This window comes from Miscanthus floridulus, chromosome 11 (assembly GCF_019320115.1).
Source record: "Miscanthus floridulus cultivar M001 chromosome 11, ASM1932011v1, whole genome shotgun sequence".
Lineage (NCBI taxonomy): Eukaryota > Viridiplantae > Streptophyta > Magnoliopsida > Poales > Poaceae > Miscanthus > Miscanthus floridulus.
In genome coordinates, this window is record NC_089590.1 from 60837375 (window position 1) to 60854740 (window position 17366).

The 17366-nt window shown below is 47.0% G+C and overlaps 1 pseudogene; it reads left to right on the forward strand.

The window, feature by feature from the left end:
- Positions 1 to 1200: 1200 nt before the first annotated feature.
- Positions 1201 to 12530, forward strand: LOC136490913 (adenine phosphoribosyltransferase 2-like; annotated as a pseudogene).
- Positions 12531 to 17366: the final 4836 nt, after the last annotated feature.

Sequence of the window (17366 nt, forward strand, 5' to 3'; positions counted from 1 at the left end):
CAACTACCCTGTGCAGGGTAATGCGTAGACGTGTCACGAGTCATTCCGTACAACTGTACAAGGAAAAGTCCTGCGGTGATGCAGGGGCGAGTCGCGAGCATCGGATCCTATCGCTCGCTCGCCTACTCGCGTCTTGACACCTCAAGCATGCAAGCCCCTGTTTAGTTTGGGAAATTTGGATTTTGAGGCTACTGTAGCACCTTCGTTTTTATTTGACAAATAGTGTCCAAACATTGACTAATTAGGCTTAAAACGTTCGTCTCGTAATTTTCCACCAAACTGTGTAATTAGTTTTTCTTTTCGTCTACATTTAATGCTCCATGCACGAGCCGCAAACATTCGATGTGACAGGTACTGTAGCAACTTTTTGGATTTTGAGGTCCAACTAAACCAGCGCCAAGCTATTCAGCCATGCAAGAGCTAGTAGGCAAGGTTCTTCCGGCCGGCCGGCTAGCATAGGTGCTGCTGTGACACTGTTGGCGCTTGGTCGCTAGCTTCAGGCAAAATCTGGCAACCACGGCAGGCTAGTCGAGGAGGCAACTGTAGTCAAATCTCCAGTGCTGACACGGCTACTACTGGCTCGTGAACAGGACAGAGAGGGGTCTGGGACGGGGGAGAGAGAAACGGAGAAAGAGGTTTGGCCACTGGGCACTGACTGGCAAGACAAGAGTGAGGTGAGCGAGGCTAAACTGGGGCCTTGTTTAGATTGCAAATTTTTACAATTCACATACTGTAGTACGTTTTGTTTGTATTTGACAAACTTTGTTCGATCATGGACCAACTAGGCTCAAAAGATTCGTCTCGTGATTTACAATCAAACTGTGCAATTAGTTATTTTTTTTACCTACATTTAATGTTCCATGCATGCGTCTAAAGATTAATGTGACGAAGAGAGAGTGAAAAAATTTGGAATTTTAAGACAATCTAAACCAGGCCTGGGCTCGCCTTCTCTAACACTGAGCAATGGTGGTCCCGGCGGCCCGGTTTCCTATTCAAGGATACAAAGATGGAGTATTCAGTCTGTTAGTTTTGTTTGTAAGATCGTAATTTTCAGTTAGAAATAGTATTTTTTTCTCATACTAACTAGTCAGCAGTAAATACGGGCCTCCCCTCTCTCTCTCTCTTTCACTGTCAAAGACACATCCCTTGGTGCCTGCTACGGCCACCCCGCGGCTGTACCTGGTCTCGGCTTGCCGTGTTTATTTATACACACCTCCAGCGGCCGCTCAAGCGACAGCTGGAGATCAGAGGGAGGAACTGAGCTGAGGATCGAGGTCAGGGAACAAGCAAGCAGCCATATAGCCATAGCCAGGTCGTGAGGGAAGGGCTATAAGGCGGCATGTGATCTTCATCCAAGTGAGGCCGGAGCGTCGATCGGTTTGAAGCTCGTAGATATGGGGGAGCAGGAGGACAACAAGATCGGCGGCGGCGGCAACAACGCCATGGCGGTGTGACGGAGGGGCGCCGCGCGTGCCAAGGGGAAGAGCCTCGGCGCCGCAGACCCGCGTCTGCAGGGCATTTCCGATGCCATCCGCGTCGTCCCCTCACTTCCCCAAGCCAGGTCCGCCCCCGCCCCCCCTCGTCTCCAACACAATCATTCGGTTGACTCGGACGAAACCGCACGCGCGGCGCGAGGAGGCCTCGATCGGGCAGGCACGTCAGCGGCCGGGACACACGGGAGCATGTTGTTCACTTCATTCCATTCTTTCGCGGCCGCCTCACGCGTGCGTGCATGCAGGGATCATGTTCAACGACATCACGGAGCTGCTGCTGCGGCCGGGCGTGTTCAAGGACGCCGTGGACATGTTCGTCGAGCGCTACCGCGGCATGGGCATCGCCGCCGTCGCAGGTAAATCAAATCGGAAACCTACCACCGAGCTAACCAGTCATCATTGGTTCATCATGACAAGCGGAGCCGCCGCCGCCTGCCCGCCTGCCTGCTCGCGACCACCACCCCTGGCGCCGGCCGTTCACTTTCCTTAATGACCCTGTGCGGCCGCCGCTCGGTGCTGTGCTGTCGTCAGTCGCCGCCTGACGCTGGGGGGGGCACTGGGCGGGCGCTGCGCGGTGGTGTTCTGAGATTCCGTAATATCTTTGGGGCAGATCTTCCGTGCTCCTTTTGTCCCCCACGCTTTGTCGTTCGCTCGTTGCGATCAGCCGATCAGGTCATGTCATCACTCACCACCACCTCCACCTACGCATTTTTTTTAATCTCTCGCTCGCTCTCGCCTACAAATACAATCTACTCCTGCTGCTGTTTACCGTAAAATAAATAAATCCTGCAGCAGCTACACCTGCAAAGCAGTTGGGTACTAGGTTATCGAGTTCAATGTTATACCTAAGACCTTGTTTAGATTGGGGTTAGGAATCAGTATTTGGCACTATAACACTTTCGTTGTAATTTGATAATGTATTATCAAATCATGGTCTAACTAGGCTCAAAAGACTCGTCTCGTAATTTACAATCAAACTGTGTAATTAGTTTTTTTTTATCTATATTTAATACTCCATGCATGTGTCCAAAAATTTGATGTAATGGAGAAAGTGAAAAAAACCTTGTAATCTAAACCAGGCCCAAGTCCTAAAATATGCTGATTCTAGTCCTCTCTCATCATCTGTTCATCTGACGTTCTATCTTGGCCATGGGTAATAATTCAGGGGTCCAATGCCGCCGGAGCGCCGGAAAAAAAAAAGTATTCGTCTCTCACGATAATCAGCCTACGGTAGAGCTGCGAGGGCAGGTCGAGGACCAACTGCTCGCTACGTGCGGGGCTGCGGGCGTGTGCGTTGGTTTATGGCCGCGCGCATGGGGGCCACGGCAATGGTCTCGCGTCAGTGCAGGGCCGCTGGGTCGTGTCCGGCCGCGCCGCGCTACGGCAGTCCCGTCCTGGGGGCCGCCGGGGTTTTTTGTTTGCCTCGGTTCGGTGGTCCAGCGGAATCCTGCGCATTCAATGCCAGGATCGGACGGCATGTCGACGGCTGCTGATTGGGCGGGGTCGCTCGATCGAGCTCAGCTCTCGGTGCGATCTCATGAGTGGCGACTGTGCGAGTGGGACGTGCCTCGTGTGTGCCGGGGCGTTGACCGGCGTGGTGGTGGTGGTGGTGATGGGCGGGCGCCGTGGTGGGGCGCCGCCGCGATCCTGATCGAACGGCTGCGGTCGTGCACATGCGGTGTCGGCTCGGACGCCGAGATGTGGTCGCGCTTTCCTTGTAATTTGTCCTCCCTCGTCCACTCCCTAGTCCTCCTAGTCCTGCGATCTGCGCATGGCCTGGTCCCGTGCGGGGCTCTGCATGTGCACAGTGATCTCCTGTTGGTCTTGACAGCTGCCAAAGTAGAGCATCACTTGTGCGGTGGACTGTTGCGGTTTGCTCGGAGGATTTTTGCTTCATCTACATCATCGAAAAAACAGCTTGTCTGGTGCTTCACGTCCCTTTATATGGCATCTTCTTGAACGGCACTGTCTAGGACGACCTCTATTTTTGGCTTTTTGCACCCTTTGATTTCTCCTCTATTTACAGTCATTACGGTTTTTGCTGTGTTACATTACATAAGGATATCAAGTTACTCTTTTGATCACATGAGGAATGTCTGAAAGTGTTTTTACCGCAGCCATGCATAATCATGTTCAAATCTAACTTCATATATATCCTCCTCTCAAACTTAATTATCATGTGACCAAGTCTTCATATTTTGCTAGGGATTGAAGCCAGAGGATTCATCTTTGGCCCAGCCATTGCGCTAGCCATTGGAGCAAAGTTCATACCACTACGTAAACCTAAGAAGCTTCCAGGTGATGTGGACAAAACTTTATAAATTAGGTCACATAATTTTGGCTTCAACGGTGTTGGGGAAGCGAAGGGCTATTGTATCTTGAATATGTTGGACCCTAAACTTTTTACTCCGAAAATGAATATTACACCATATGCTACATACTCTAGACCATATCATGCCAATATATAGCTACCACATCGGCAAAAACAATAAAGATATATGGATCTGTCTCTTTTTATTTCACCGTGAAACCCAAAGATACCAATATATGCCACATGGTAAAAAAGCATGTCATAGGATTGTTACTACGTGGAAGTATCATTATATAAAAGTATATATTAACTGTAATTTCTTCAAAAGAAAACCGTAACTAAGCTAGACTCATAGTAGTGTGCTGTCTTGTTACAGGTTCAACATATAATAATTGTTGCTTTTATAACATTATAGGTGAGGTATTTTCTGAGAGTTATGTACTTGAGTATGGGATGGATTGTTTGGAGATGCATGTTGGAGCTATTAAACCCGGGAGCACGTAGTGGTTGTTGATGATTTGGTTGCAACTGGTGGAACTCTTTCTGCTGCAATAAGACTTCTTGGTTAGTAACTTATTACATGCTATGTTTAATATGATATATACGTAAGGAAGCTGAGCCTAGCTTAGTTTTGGTTGAGGGTGGGAATGTACGCCATACCACCTAGGTTCAAGTCTGGCAAATTTGGATGCCTATTTTCATCTTAATATATAAAGCCACCTGGTTCCTCCTAAGTCGGTTTAGTTGAATATGATATATATGTGAATGCAAACCATCAACTTTGCATGGTTGTTTATTAGTATTAGTGCTCTCAATATATAATGAAATCAGCATAAAAAATATTTGAGTAGGTGTAACACATATCTTTTTGGTTGATGTTTACTGTCTGGTAGTACTAATAATAACGGAAGACCTCAAAAATACCACTATTGCACTTATATTTTTTCTGACATAATCCCTGTACTGTAGGAACTTCCCCCATTTGTTCATAGGTATAATGCAAAGATGCTATTCCTTGCATGTTTATGTTTTAGCTGTGTAGAGTGTGGAGTATGTCATTTGAGTATTAGAATAAAACATTAGTGCACACAAATCAAGCACTCTGTCCTCTTCAATCAACCATCGGCTGCTAATTTAATCATGTAGTAACAATGTGTTCTCGAAAGAAGGGAAACATTTTTTCCAACATAAAACTTAAACATATCACTCCAGATTTCCTTTTATGAGCAAAGAAAATCTTTTCACCAGTGATTTCTCGATCCTAGAACGAGAAACTTAAAGGAAAATAATAAAAGTCAGATGCGATAAAGAATACAGATTATATGGGAAAAGGTTGATTGAGGTTCTACTTGCGTAGTAGTTCAGAGATTGTTGCGTAAGAAAGGTGTATCGAGTGTTAGAATAAATTACTGTTTTCCTTGTGTGAACACAGCAAGGGAAGGCGGCGCCGAAAGGCCCCCTGCTATGATACGCAGCAGGTGCAGGCGCCGCACGGCTCACCTGCAGCACTGTAGCCATGCACTGGCCGGCGTAGAGTCAGCCCTGTATGTTATCTAGTTACTGTTACAGCATGTGGGCTGTACTAGGACTAGATGGATAGAGTTATAAAAATAGACTACCACGACAATTCAATAAAGAGAGTTAGATTTACCATCTCATAGACAGGGCTTTGGCCAACGCTGGTGTTTTGTATTGTGCGTGCATGCTCTGTTCTTCCTTCTTCCTCTAGCTCCAGCCATAGCATGTGGGGACGAACAACGCCTGTTCGTGGTTGGCACGGCTAGTGGGTGCTCGGCAACACTAGCGGGTGCTTGGCAAGACCGGTGAGTGGTTCACTCACCTAAGTCGGTGATCCTGTGGGTCAACAAGTGGTATCGGAGCCGTACAAGCGCCATTGCCAGACTAACCGCTGGCGATGACAGGCGGTTCGGAGTTGGGCGACAGCAGTGGCACTGCTGTGGCTGCCCAGCCACGATCGGAGGTCGTTGTTCGCACGGTGCGGAAGGTCAACGGCACCAGTTGGCCGATGCTGACTCGCACCAACTATGGAGAGTGGTCGGTGACCATAAAGGTCAAGCTCAGAGCCGTCGGGCTCTGGAATACTGTTGATAAGGGCACCGACAATGAGGAAGATGACATGTCAGTGTTGGAGGCTATCCTCGCTGCTGTATCGGCGGAGTACAGGGAGCCGTTGGGGACGAAGAGCTCTGCTAAGGAGGCGTGGGTGGCTATTACGGCGATGCGCGTTGGTTCCGACCGAGCAAAGAAGGCGACGGGCCCAGCTTTTGAAGCAGGAGTACGCCATCCTCAAGTTCAAGGAGGATGAAACGTTGGAAGACTTCTCCCTCTGCCTGCAGACGCTCATCAGCAAGCTGAAGAGCCATGGTGTCACTATCGACGAAGAGGAGGCGGTCTCCAAGTACCTCCACTCTGTGTCGGCAAAGTACATCCAGATCGCTCTCTCCATAGAGACGATGCTGGACTTGTCCACCCTCACCATTGAGGATATGATACGCCGTCTGCGAGCAGTGGACGAGCGTCTGGAGCAGGTGACAGCAAAGAAGGACAGCGGCAAACTGCTACTGACGAAAGAGGAGTGGGCTGCTCGAGGAACTACGGGAAGACAGCCTCCTCTAGCCGCGGTGGTGATGGCAAGTGGCACGGCATGGCTTCTTTGGAGAAGAAGAAGCAGGTCGACCCCAACGCCTATCGGCGCTGCGGGAAGATGGGCCATTGGGCACGGAAGTGCCCAAATCGCAAGCAGAAGAAGACTGAGGCTCATCTGGCGCAAGCTGATGATGAGGATGAGGACACTATCCTGATGGTTCGTTCTGTGCACTGCACGATGTCGAGGCTGAGGAGAAGGAAGAGGCGACGACGGTGGAAGGACCTAGGAAGGCCCTGAAGACTGTCAACCTCGACGAACCATGCGCCCAAGTCCACCTCGGATGTGTGGGCGCCGACCAGGAGCAGCGGTGGTATCTGAACTCCGGTGCCAGCAACCACATGACGGGCTCCAAGGAATCCTTCTTCGAGCTCGACGATGATGTTACCGGTACGGTAAAGTTTGATGACGGCTCAAGGGTGTCTATCCAAGGGCGCGGCACCATCATTTTCAGGTGCCAGAATGGGGAGCACCGTGTGCTAACGGATGTATATTACATCCTGTAGCTGCGTTCCAGCATCATCAGCATTGGTCAGCTGGATGAGGGCGGTAGCATGGTACTGATGAAGGACGGAGTCCTTAGGATCAGGGACCGGGAGCAACGACTTCTTGCCAAGGTGAAGAGGTCCCTAAACCGGTTGTACCTGCTCAACCTGAAGGAAGAGCAGCCGGTGTGCCTGGCGGCAAGGCACTCCGAGGAACCATGGATGTGGCATGCTCGGTTTGGACATCTCAACTTCGACGCGCTTGGTCGGCTAGAGAAGATGGTCCAAGGGCTACCCCACATCAAGCACGGAGGCGAGCTATATGACAGCTGTCTGGCCGGGAAGCAGATGAGGCGACCTTTTCCAAAGGCGGCCAAGTATCGCATGAAGGACGCTTTCAAGCTCGTCCACGGCGACCTCTGCGGGCCGATCACGCCAGCTACAAACGGTGGTCGGCGGTACTTCCTCCTACTCGTGGATGATTGCAGTCGCTACATGTGGCTGCAACTCCCGACGAGCAAGGACGAAGCGGTGGCAGCGATCAAGAAGTTCAAGATGCGCGCGGAGGCTGAGAGCGACAAGAAGCTCCGTGTGCTGAGTACTGATCGCGGCGACAAATTCACTTCGGTAGAGTTTGTTGTGTACTACGCGGATCAGGGTGTGACGTGACACCACACCGCGCCGTACTCGCCACAACAGAATGGCGTGGTGGAGAGGCGGAACTAGACGGTGGTCGGCATGGCCCGATCCATGATGAAGGTCAAAGGCATGCCGACAAGGTTCTGGGTTGAGGCAGTGACCACGGCGGTGTTCATCCTCAACCGTGCTCTGACCAAGGCTCTAACGGGCAAGAAGCCGTTCGAAGCTTGGTATGGGCAGAAGCCGAGCGTGTCCTTCCTCCGGACATTCGGCTGCATCAGCCACGTCAGGAAGACGAAGCCGAACCTCACCAAGCTAGAGGACAGGAGCACACCCATAGTGTTCCTAAGCTACGCGGAGGGTACCAAGGCGTACTAGCTCTACGACCCACGTGAAGACAAGGTGCTTGTCTCGCGCGATGTCGTGTTCAACGAGGAGGCGGCTTGGGTCTGGAGCAGTCCGAGCATGGGGGAAGCTGGCGGCTTCACCAGCACCTTTGTCATCGAGCACTTGGTCATCCACGGTGGTGGAGACGCTGGGGAAGAGGTGCCGAGCACTCCAGCGGTAGAGCTGAGCACTCCTGTGCAGTGCCGAGTACTTCGGGAGGGATATCGAGCACTCAGAGAGGAGTGTCGAGCACTCCTGGAGAGCCGAGCACTCCTGGGGCAGTGCCGAGCACTTTGGGAGGGATACCGAGCACTCAAAATGGAGTGCCGAGCACTCCTGGAGGGATGCCGAGCACGCCAGGAGTAGCGCCGGGAAGTTCTACAGTGGTGGCGACCACTACAGGATGGGTGTCGAGCACTCCTGTGGCGCAGTCAAGACGTCTTGCAGTGGTGCCAACCACTCCAAGACTGAGGCTGGGTACTCCTACAGTGTGGCCAAACGCTGCAGGAGTTATGACGAGCTGTCCAGAAGTAGTGCTAAGCACTGCAACCGGGATGCCAAGCACTCCAGGTGCTGTGCAGAGCACTCAGGTGGAACAGGGAAGTCCATCAACGCTGATTGAGTTTGCCTCACCTCCAAGTGACATCACTGAGTTCTTGGACGCCTGCCACGAAGGTGAGGAGGTGTGGTTCCGTAGGCTAGACGACATCGTCGATGGTACAGGACCCCAAGGACTGGCTGGTCGGCTGCTCAATGACCTAGAGCTGCTGCTTGTCAGTGCAGAGGAACCACCCACGTTAGCGCTAGCCGAGCGGGACGGAAACTGGCGACGGATGATGCTGGAGGAGATGGAGACGATCGAGGGAAAACGAGACATGGCAGCTCGTCGATCCACCTCCAGGATGCCATCCGATCAGCCTGAAGTGGGTGTACAAGGTCAAGCGGGACGAGCTCGACGCCATTGTCAAGCACAAGGCGCGCCTTGTCGCTCGGTTTAGTTGAATATGATATATATGTGAATGCAAACCATCAACTTTGCATGGTTGTTCATTAGCATTAGTGCTCTCAAATATATAATGAAATCAGCATAAAAATATTTGAGTAGGTGTAACACATATCTTTGTGGTTGATGTTTACTGTCTGGTAGTACTAATAATAACGGAAGACCTCAAAAATACCACTATTGCACTTATATTTTTTCTGACATAATCCCTATACTGTAGAAACTTCCCCCATTTGTTCATAGCTATAATGCAAAGATGCTATTCCTTACATGTTTATGTTTTAGCTGTGTAGAGTGTGGAGTATGTCATTTGAGTATTAGAATAAAACATTAGTGCACAGAAATCAAGCACTCTGTCCTCTTCAATCAACCATCAGCTGCTAATTTAATCATGTAGTAACAATGTGTTCTCGAAAGAAGGGAAACATTTTTTCCAACATAAAACTTAAACATATCACTCCATATTTCCTTTTATGAGCAAAGAAAATCTTTTCACCAGTGATTTCTCGATCCTAGAACGAGAAACTTAAAGGAAAAAAAATAAAAGTCAGATGCGATAAAGAGTACAGATTATACGGGAAAAAAGTTGATTGAGGTTCTACTTGCGTAGTAGTTCAGAGATTGTTGCGTTAGAAAGGTGTATCGAGTGTTAGAATAAACTATTGTTTTCCTTGTGTGAACACAATAAGGGAAGGCGGCGCCGAAAGGCCCCCTGCTGTGATACTATAGCCGCTGCAGGTGCAGGCGCCGCACGGCTCACCTGCAGCACTGTAGCCATGCAGTGGCCGGCGCAGAGTCAGCCCTATATGTTATCTAGTTACTGTTACAGCATGTGGGCTGTAATAGGACTAGATGGATAGAGTTGTATAAATAGACTACCACGGCAACTCAGTAAAGAGAGTTTAGATCTGTCATCTCACAGACAGGGCTTCGGCCAACGCTGGTGCCTTGTATTGTACGTGCATGCTCTGTTCTCCCTTCTTCCTCTAGCTCCAGCCATAGCATGTGGGGACGGATAACGTCTGTTCGTGGTCGGCACGACTAGTGGGTGCTCGACAACACTAACGGGTGCTCGACAGGACTGGTGAGTGATTCACTCACCTGAGCTGGTGATCTGTGGGCCAACATTGAGTATCTTGTTGTGTTGAGAAATGAGAAGCAAAACGAAGTTTGTCCTTAAGCTGGACAAGCTGCTTATTCATCATAGGACAAAATCTTGTCCGAATGATACGCCCTATGGGGTAGCTAATTACTATAGGTATGATTTCAATGAGACTGGATGCACAATCTCATTTATTTGATGTTACAAGCAAAAAGTTTGTGGGTATGAATTGAGCACTCGTGTCTCATAGAATAAGCAAACAAGGGATACCACTATGTTAGATGTTTTCAACTATCTTCTCTTCCCCTTTTTTTCATCAAATTACAAAATGTTGTTTGTGTGGACGCTGTTGCATGCAATTGATCTTTACAATATTCAAACAGCATATGTTCTGGTGTTTACATACTGTGTTCTCAGTTATATCATGAGTTACTAGAAAGAAAGTGGCTTCTCACTAACCTTTCCATGACTGCTGAAACTATTTGCATTTCCAGAGCGAGCAGGAGGTAACGTGGTTGAGTGTGCATGCCTCATTGGGCTTCCCAAGTTTAAGGTACCAAAATATAAGTTCGTTCAGAAAAGGTACCAAAATATAATATATTGCTTTTTGTCAAGGTCCACCAATATGCTCCTTACATGCACTTTTGTTAGCTAATGGAAACTGAGAAAGTATTCGACCTCGGTCCGAGGGAGGAAAGGTGCAATAGAACACGACCAGTGTTAAAAAAGAACTAGTTTGCTTGTAACTATTCCTATACATGTGACTGCAGATTTTTAATAAATGAAATGATGACAATGTTTCCTCCTACGAGTAAAACCGAGAACCTTAAAGGTCAAAAGACCTATGTTTTCTGTAGGATGTAACTTCAGTGACAGATAGGTGCATATGTGGTCAGGGCTACAAGTACAGCTTACCTTAGTTTACAACTTTTACATACCACACGACCATGTATTTTTCCTATGGATAGGATAGATGATAGCCATTGGCCACAACAAAGGGAATATGTATAAGCTGAACTCTTTGGAATCTAGCACTTTATGTTTCCAGATATGATGAAATAGAGAGAGTGGAACTAAGCCTAGTGCCCTAGACCCTAGTCCACCCAAGTCTGCCTGTTCAATACTTCGATTAGGATAATTTAGATGAGGATAACTATTTTTTTCTTAAGCCACCTCGGTTGGTTCAGTTTTTTCATTTCTTATGAAAGAGAGGCATAGCAAGGTGTATATATACTATTCCCTCAGTTCTACTGAGGTTGCAAATTTTTTTACGTGCAGGATTTCTACAAGGCAAGTTTTATAGGATGTTGATTAGACCTGTTATGTTGTATGGTGTAGAATGTTGGCCTACGAAAAGACGACATGTTCAACAGATAAGTGTCGTGGAAATACGTATGTTGCGTTGGATTTGCGGTCATACAAGAAGGGATCGAGTTCGGAACGATGTTATACGTGATAGATTAGGGGTAGCACCAATTGAAGAAAAACTTATTCAACACCGGTTGAGATGGTTTTGACATGTCCAACGGAGACCTTCAGAGGCACCGGTGCGTAGTGGAATCCTAAGCCAGGATAGTAACGTGAAGAGAGACAAAAGAAGGCCGAAGTTGACTTGGGTAGAGGCAATAAAGGGACATTTGAAAGGATGTAATATACCCAAAGACTTAGCCTTAGATAGGAGTGTTTGAAAAATAACTATTCACGTGCCTGAACCTTGATTGCTTCTGCTGGGTTTTAACTTTAGCCTATCTCAACTTGTTTGAGACTTAAAGGCTTTGTTGTTGTTGTTGCTGCCGCAGAATTTGTACAAGCTCAACGGGAAACCAGTTTACATCCTGGTGGAGTCGCGCAAATAGGACGCAGCAGTAAATGGTCAGGCAAGGACTGCTACTGCTCTTTAAGCTCCTTTATACTTGAAACTTCTCTCATCATTCAGCCCTTCAGTATTAATGATTTTGAACATACCATGAAATTACAAAGCTAGGCAAGTTTGCAAATTCGAGCTTTGCTAAAAGATCACTCATGGAATCAAATTTGATTTCCAGGCGAACAGCAGCAGCAGCAGTAGCGCACAGCCTTAAACTATATACAGTTACCAATACCAATTTCTGTCTCGTGATCTTTTCAGAAAAGCTTTCTATCTTCCCCTCCAAAGAAGCTCACAACTTCATTCATTTGCACGCGCAAGCAAGGTGGAATGGGCACCGAGAACTCCGCAGTAATCTGTGTAGAGGCCAAGGCCAGATGTTGTGTATCTTCATGGAGAGTGTGAGATGGATTGGGTGAAACGTAGTCACTGTACTTTTGTAGCACGTCACGTCTAGTGTTTTTAGTAGCCATGGCTGAAGAGAGTTTGTAGCTATTGCCGACTTCCTGCCTGGAACATCAGTGTTAGCCAGAGAAGGAAAAGGAACTTATGCTGCTGCTCAGTTTTCTACCAGAATCGTCTTTTTTTTTTCTCTGTGCGGACTCAATTCTCTGGTAAACTTCACTACACATCCACGTTCCTGAAATGTTTACTAAGCTCATTTTACGTAAAAGACTGTTAAATATAATCCTGGAGCAAGAGCAATCATACCTAATGCCAAAGTAAGGACGGAGGACATATGTTATCCAATACTATAATATTGCAGCTCCCAAAGAATATGCTAGTGTGCAGCTGTACTCCACCTGATTAGATACTACCCAGGAGTAAGGTTAGACTAGACTAAAGTGGGGAAAGTGATGATAATGATAAGAGTTATGAATAATAATTAACACACACATAGGAGAATTCTATGGTAAAATAAATGAGCAGTCTAGCTAAATTGAAAAGACAAAGGGTGAGTTTAAGGTTCCTAAATACTTCTCTATTACTTTGATTCTATTCTAGTTTAGACCAGAGGGTATAACTAAAGCACGGGTAGATATAGAGATCACACACAATAACACTTTGGAGCAACAGTACCTTTCCGACCCTCGAGGAGGTGAGAAGCATGGTCAGGGGAGGGTTGCCTAAATCTCTATGAACAACAATGCGAACGTGGTGGATTACAAAGGCCTGACAGAGCTATCACCTCAGTAGCTACCACAACTAACCGTGGGATTGGGCGCAAACTCAGTAACCCATAGTCTAGACACCACGTCTACACTATTGATTATTACTCTAGTCACATATAATAAGTACAGCACTCGATGCGAGCGGAGATCCCATGCTAAGGTATGAGAACTATACTAACCATACTCAGCTATACAATTATAGCATAAACTAGATAAACATAAAAGGTATATAAGTAAATAGAGAAGATAACTATATTAAAGCATGTAAGATACAAAGATATACTAGACCTCCGATAATTTCTCCAGAACCTGAGCATAGCTCAACTCTCCCTAACTCTCAACTTAACTATTCTACTTCTACATCTTGAGAGTATAGTGGAGATTTTTCTCTTGTGGTGTTTCTTGATCCCAATGGATGCCTTTCTGGAGGGGGTCTGGGGGTCCTTTTACAGGGGAGATGGAGTAGCGAGCAAGCCAGTGCCATGTCATCGATTCGCGTCACTTCCCTTGACCACCGTTGGATAAACAGACCTTAACTGTCTTAGAATCAAAGGCGTAGATCTTAGAAACGTGCATGAGGCGGGCAGGTCGGCCGACCCCTCTCATGGTAGGTGGGCCACCCTCTCTGGTAGGTGGGTCCTACACTCCGTCTTGAGTGGGTTTTCGTAGGTTTGCACACTTGTTGACGTCAGTTTATATACTTGGTGTGTATGATGATGGGCCCGTTGATCCTGTGAAGTAAACCGGAATCCTTAGATGCCTCTAAATGTCTTGCTTTGGTCTGTTTTCTATATAAATCAACCCGCATACAAATATTCACCAAGACTTGTGGAATTCGTTAGTTTAAAATCTCTAAACCTATCTTGATGTTTGGTTTTAAGGCTAAATGCAGGTAAAGTTGACGGTTTATTCTTGTTGTATTGATCGTCAACATGAGATTGGTGTGGTCTTACAAGACTACAAGCCCCTTCGAGTATACTTTATGATGACAATAACCTTCTCAGATGTCATCGGCTGAGACTAACTAGATTTCTATTTCTCCATATACATCATCTTTATTGGCTTAATTAGGGATAGGAATGGGTTGACCTGATCTTGGCCTTAGACCTAGCTAACCCATGGCCTCAAGGCCAACTTTAAGGACCATGAGTTAACCCATATATATCTCTTATAAAACTAATCCCCACTACATGTTCTATCTCAAAATGCAAGACACCCACATCATTTTTCACTAATAGCCATGTCATGCCGCTAACTTCCAACCTCTTAATACAAGCTATTGACGTCATCTCAAGTTCTATCTCAACATGCAAGATATCCACATCATCTTCCACTAATAGCCATGTCATGTCACTAACTTCTAACCTCTTAATGCAAGCTATCCACGTCCTCTCAAGTTTTATCTCAATATGCAAGACATCCATATCATCTTCCACTAATAGCCATATCATGCCACTAACTTCCAACCTCTTAATGCAAGCTATCCACGTCATCACATGTTCTCTCTCGACATGCAAGACATCCACATCATCTTCTACTAATTACTACAATGTCATGCCATTAACTTCTATCCTCTTAATACAAGCTATCCACATCATATCGAGTTTATCTCAACATGCACACATCCACATCATGTTCCACTAACTATTCACATCATATTTCACTAATAGACATATCATGTGTAACACCCTAAAAATTGCTTCTTTTGAAATGGATATAAATTGGGTTGATTATGATTTTTTGTGCTCATGAAACATAGGAAAATAAAAATTTTCATAAAATTAAAATTCACCATAAGAAGTTAGCAACATTGTTGTGCATACATTCTTGTGCATATGGTTTAATGTACTGAGTGGCTTTGATCTAAATTCAAAATGATTTCAAATGCTTTTGAAATGTTTAGAAATTGGCTTTGAAATAAAAGAAAATGAAAATGAAAAGAGATACTCTCTCTCTCCCTCTCTTTTTGGCCTACTGGCCTACTCCCTCAGCCGCTGACTGTAAGGTCAAGATGACGGACTAGAGAGGGGTGAATACTCCTTTCTAAATTTAATCATGTCGGCTAACCGAAACACATGCGAAATTAAAACAATCGGTCTAGCCAAGACTACACCCCTCTATGTTCTCTAGAACCTTGCAATGATCCTAATTAAGCAACTAAGTTGCTGGGCTAGCTAGAGCTCACCTAACCAATTTTAGAAGCAAGGTCACACAAACCTATGCCACTAGTACTTCAAGCAACGAGGGAGCTCCTACACATGCTAGTAAGCAAAAGCACAAAGCCACCTAAGCTCACTAGCAATGCTCAATAACAAGGCAACCAATGCTAAATTAGAGAGCGTAAATATTTAGCTACACAAACGAAGCAATGTGACTAACAAGGTTACACAAACCAAATTAGTCATGCAAGGGAGATACTTCTATGCTACACAAGCAAGAAGGTAACTAGTGAGCTACACAAGCTAACTAATTACAAGAGCAACTACACAAGCACAATGTATATGAAAGTAATTACAAGCTTGTGTAAGGGGATTGCAAACCAACGGGAAGAACAATGTTGACACGGTGATTTTTCTCCTGAGTTTCACGTGTTTGTCAACACGCTATGTTCCCGTTGAGACAAGCTCCAAGGTTGCCGTCGGTCCTCTTGCTAGTGGTGACCCACAAGTCACACTCTCCCACGTGGAGTGCTTACCACAAGCTCTAGCACTTGACACGGCTGGACCACTTGTCGCCCTTTGCATCTCATTGTACTAGAGTTGCTCTTCACGGCTCCCGTGGGGGTGAGCACAATGCCCCTCACAAAGCTCTTCTCCGGAGCACCGCAAAAAGCTTCTTGCGGGCTTCGACGGAGACCACTACCAAGCTGTCTAGGAGGTGGCAAGCTCCAAGAGTAACAAGCACTACCACAAAAGCCACCATGGCTCTAGTGTGTTTAGCACTCAAACAAAGGCCTATCAACACTTCTATTTATAGCCCCACGGGCTAAAATAGTCGTTACCCCTTCACTAGGCATTTCTCGGGATGACCGGACACGTAGGTCATGTGCACCGAACGCGTCCGATCGCTGTGTCCGATCATTGCTTGACCGCCACGTGTCCCTCTCAAACGAAGTAGCCATTGCTGCCCAACCACCCTCTCTAACATGCTCTAACACGATGCATTGGACACACTGTTAGAAAATGACCGGATGCAGGAGACGCAGTGTCCGGTCGAGTCCAGAGAGCTCCCGGAACCGCTCTGGGCTGACCGGACGTGTCCGGTCACACTGGACCGAACGCTCCTAGCGTCTGATCAATTATTGCGCTAAAAACCTGAGACTTGTTGGTTCACACCAGACGCGTCTGGTGTGGCGATCGGACGCGTTCGATCGCTCTTTGCAATCCTGCTTTGGGCTATATCAGTTTGACCCGATGCTGAACGATAACTTGTCAGCGTCCGGTCACTCCACTGAGCCAGAGTCTGGTCACTTTGGCAACTCTGCCCGCGCCTGGTCAGAATACCGGATGCGTCCGGTATCGATATCGGATGCGTTCGATCACGTCAGGAATACAACCGCCTGAGTCTGATACCGGACGCGTCCGGTCACCCCGTGACCAGCACAATTTAGCTCCTTTTCTTCATCAACTTCTTCTCCTTTGCAAATGTGCCAACACCACCAAGTGTATAACACCTTGTGCACGTGTGTTAGCTTTTCACAAATATTTTTCAAGGAGTTATCCACTCAACTTGCCGCACCACTTGATCCTAGCAACGATGCAAAGTTAGATCACTCGAGTGGCACTAGATGACTGATATGCAAATGAGTTTGCCCCTCTTGATAGTACGGCCATCTATCCTAAACTTGGTCATAAACTTCTCTACACACCTATGATCGGTGAAATGAAATGCCCCAGGTTATACCTTTGCCTTGCGCATTCCATTTCATCTCCTCCATTGTTGATGCAACACATGCACCAACCAATCACCAAATGATATGATCCACTTCGTATTATCACGTGACCATATTAGTTCATCGATCTTGACTTCACTTGCTTTTCACCGTTGCCTTCGTCCATCGGTGCCAAGTCTTGCTCAAGCTTCACCGCCACGCGGTCCATCACTCCAAAGCCTCCGACTTGCCCTTCACGCTTGTAACCGGTCCATCAAGTCAAGTCATGTATCGATCTTCTCCACCTTGATCACATGACTCCATGTCATGTCTCATGTGCAATAAGCTCCTTCATCATCACATGTGTGAGC